At 39.0% G+C, this 4,171-nt stretch overlaps 1 pseudogene; it reads right to left on the bottom strand.

Moving 5' to 3' along the window:
- Positions 1-610: 610 nt before the first annotated feature.
- The window catches only part of LOC101569406, a 15,215-nt pseudogene continuing 11,654 nt past the window's right edge, over positions 611-4,171 (bottom strand).

Below are 4,171 nucleotides of genomic sequence, written 5' to 3'. Positions count from 1 at the left end.
CTCCAAGAGGAGTGAACTGCTGCAAAGAGTGAGCCTGGAACACCAGCTCAGTAGCCTGGCCCTCCTCATGGCCTCAGGAGCTGCTGGGGAAGATTTGTACACTTACCTCTAGGCATTTGCTTTCTCCTTGTTATCTTTTGGTTCTGAAGTGTTCTGCAAAAGCTCATGTGTTGAAGGCCTGGTCCCCAAGGTAGGATTTTTCAGAGGTGGGAACATGGAGAGTTGACTGGATTCTGTGGGCTCCAACATCATCATGGCAGAAATTTACTGCTTAATAAGCTATTTGGGAGAGTGTAAACTTTAGGAAAAGAGGCCTAGTTGGAGGATGCACATTCCTAGGCTATTCTTCTGAAGGGTATGTTTTGTCTTCAGCCCTTGCCTGCCCCCCTTATTCTCTCTCTCGACACCATGTCACTGTAAGGGGGAAAGCAACTCTGTACTACCACTGATTACTGCAAAGATGTCCTTCCTTATGACAGCCACAGAAAAAGAACCAAGTGAGCACAGACTGAAACCAGGAGACAAAATACATCTTCTCCTGTAAGTTAAAATAGTCTCAGGTATTTTGTCATGACCATAGAGAGCTAACTAATACATCTCCTAATATCCTTTACCTCCCATTCTGTATTTCTGGGTCCTCTTCTTCATTTTCTCTTCCCTGATAGCTGCTTGTAAAACCACTTCCTACAATACCTGAAAAACAAGAACATGATGCAGGTTATTTTACTGGGCTCAGAACTGGCTTAGAGAAGTAGAATGAGGTGGATACAGTCTTTGAATCTGAGTGTGTAGGCTATAGCAGTCATACTCTAGCACCCAGCTTAGTCTTCAAGTGATCTCTTCTTACAGTTGGCTTGTCTCAGAGCTCACTTCTCTTTAAAATTGCCATGGTTGTACTTCTGCCACACTCTCAGGACTGCTCCATAACCTCCCAACCCCAGGCCCTGCCAGTGTGTGGGAGAGCTTTTGCACTGTCCTGTACCCACCAGACCAAGCCCAAGGCCACCATGCAAGAGAGACTTTTCCCCGCATTCTCCAGACTTACCCTGCCCCTCCAGAGCCAGGCCAAGCCCGCCCTGTGAGTGAGAACTTACACCACGCACTTGGGAGCACTCCAGAACCGCCAAAACCCAGGCGTGGTGAGTATATGGGAGAGCTTCTGTGCTCTCTTGACACACCCATGCCCACCCAGACCCAGCCCAGGCCTGGCATATAGCCTGGGGTGAAACTCTGCAGCTGAAGTCCTTGCAGTAAGACTAGGGTGAAAAGCACAGAGCTAGTCCAGGAATAGAACATCTTGCCAGAGGGGCACAGCAGGTTCACTTCCAAGGGCTGCAGCAGGAAGGAGCTGAGCACAGTAGCCAGGCCCAAGCCAGGCACATCTGCATGAACTAGAACTTGGAATATTGGTACCTAAATTTTAGTACGTGCTAAGGTTACAACTGCACCAAAGTTCTACACAAAGGACAGTGCCATACAAAAAGACAAAGAGTAGGCGCAAAATGCAATCTCAGGTGCGGAGCTTACCCAGAATAAGTGCAGATGACACTACCACAGCTTAAATGTCTGAACTAATAGCCTATGAAATAAAGAAACAACAGCAGAAAGATATACAGGAAGTCAGATCAGAATAAATCCTTGAAATAAAAAAAGAAATCTATGAATGAATAATGTCTGAAGTAAAGAAACAATAGCAGAAAGCTATAGAGGAATTAAAATCAGAATTAATCTCTGAAATGAAAAAAAGAAATCTCTGAATTAAGAGCATCTGAAATAAAGAATCAAATGCAGAAACATATATAAGAAATCAGATCAGAAAAAAACTCTGAAGTAAAAGAATTAACAACTACTTCTCAGGAAGACACTGATTTAAAAAAATAGAGGTTAGAAAAGTGATGGATCCTTGAATAAGCAATAGAGGAAAGACATAGATCGCATGAAGCATAGTAAAACAGTTGTAGAGGAACTTAAGATTTCAATCACAAGCTTGCAAAACCATTTGAGTGAAAGTGAAGATAGAGTTTCAGATCTTAAAGACGCTATCAGAGCTAATGAAAAGGTAAGAAAAAAACTCTTAAACACAACTAGGATGCAGGAAAAAGTAATTCACCACCTGAAAGATGATGCAAAGATGAATAACATGAGACTAATAGTCATCAATGAGAAAGAAGGAGTCAATACAAATGACACAAAAAGAATATGGGCAGAAGTAATAGCCTAAAAGATCCCAAATGTGAGGAAACAATCTGACATTCAGGTAACCAAAGCATACAGAATGCCAAATAACTTCAACACAATTTAAAATATATAGACACATACAATAGTCAAGATCCAAGAAATCCAGCACAAGAACAATATACTGAAAGCAGCTAGAGAAAAGAAGTAGATCACATTTAGAGGAAATCCCATCATTATAATGGCTGAATTCTCTTCACAAACCATGTAGGCAAGAAGAGCATGGAGCAGAGTACTTCAAGTCCTCTATGAAAACAAATTCCAGCCCAGACTACTATACCCTGCAAAACTCTCTTTCAATTTTTATAGGGAAGTGAAACACTTCCACCACAAAGAACAAATAAAGAATTTCATGATGACAAAGCCAACTCTACACAGATCAATGAAAGATAATCTACAAAGGGACCAAAATGATCAGAACTCCACAAACAAGAACAGAAGGAAACCACTAAATAGGGCAAATAATTAAACACAGGGGAAAAAAGGAGTAAACAACAGGAGTTAAAAAAAAGTCAATCCTAAAAAAAAAGTCAATCTTAAGTGAACACATCTCAATTATAACCATAAATGTAAATGGACTCAATTCACCAATTAAGAGAAATAGAATGGCACAGTGGATTAGGAAACAAAATCAACAATATGTTGTATACAAGAAACACATGTAACTCATAAAGAAATTCATAGGCTGAAAGTCAAAGGATGGAAAACAATACTACATGCCCCAGCACCTCATAAAAAAGCAGGGATAGCAATCCTGTTCTCAGAAAGTCTCACCTTCAAACCAGGAATGATCAAAAGAAATAAAGAAGGCCACTATATACTGGTTAGGGAAAAAAACTTTAGAGGAAGATGTAATACTCATAAATGTATACACACCAAACACAGGAGCACCCAACTATATAAGACAGATCTTAACAGACATGGAAAATCTAATATGCAATACTACAATATTAACAGGAGACCTTAACAAGCCCTTATCCCAAAAAGACCAGTCAACCAGACAAAAAATTAGCAAAGAAGTGGCAGAACTCAATTGGAGCTAGGAACAAATGTACCCAGTGGACATATACAGAGTGTTCCACCCAACAACAGCTTAATATACAGTTTTTTCAGCTGCACATGGGTCATTTTCTAAAATACACTACCTACTGGTCCATAGGTCATGCTTAAGTATATGCAAGGAAAAAGAAATTATCCCATGCATAATATCTGATCACAGTGCAATGAAACTGGAAATAAACAAGGCAACAAAATAGAAAAATCCTATCAATACATGGAAATTAAACAACACTCTACTCAGCAACCAATGGGTCACAGATGAAATGAAAGGAGAAATTCAACAATATTTAAAATTACATGAAAATTCAAACACAACTTATCAGAATTTATGGGATGCAGTGAAAGCAGTCCTCAGAGGGAAATTTATAACTATGAATTCACACATTAGGAAAACAGAATGACAACAAATAAACACCCTAATGCTGCACCTCCACGATTTAGAAAAGGAAGAGCAAACCTAACCCAGAGTCCAAACACTGGAAGAAATGATAAAGAATAGAGCAGAAACTAATTCAATTGGGCTGAAGAAAACAGTTCAAAGAATTAATGAATCAAAGAGCTGGTTCTTTGAAAGATTAAATAAAACTGATAAGCCCTGGCTAACCTCATCAAAAAGAGAAAAGAAAAAATTCAAATACAAACAATAAGGAATGAAAAGGGTGTAACTACCACAGAACCAGTCGAAATTTGGATTATTAATAGCTATTTTGAGAACCTTTACCCTCACAGAATAGAAGACATAGAAGAAGTAAACAGATTTCTAGAAAGGAATAGATTACCAAAACAGAATCAAGAAGATATAACAACTCACAATAACCCAATAACAGCCAATGACATATGAAATGTAATAAAAAACCTACCGACAAAGAAAAGTCCA

This window comes from Octodon degus, unplaced genomic scaffold (genome assembly GCF_000260255.1).
Source record: "Octodon degus isolate 3935 unplaced genomic scaffold, OctDeg1.0 scaffold00014, whole genome shotgun sequence".
Taxonomy (NCBI): Eukaryota; Metazoa; Chordata; class Mammalia; order Rodentia; family Octodontidae; genus Octodon; species Octodon degus.
The sequence above is the reverse complement of the archived record's forward strand: the minus strand, read 5'-3'. Positions and strand labels throughout refer to the sequence as shown.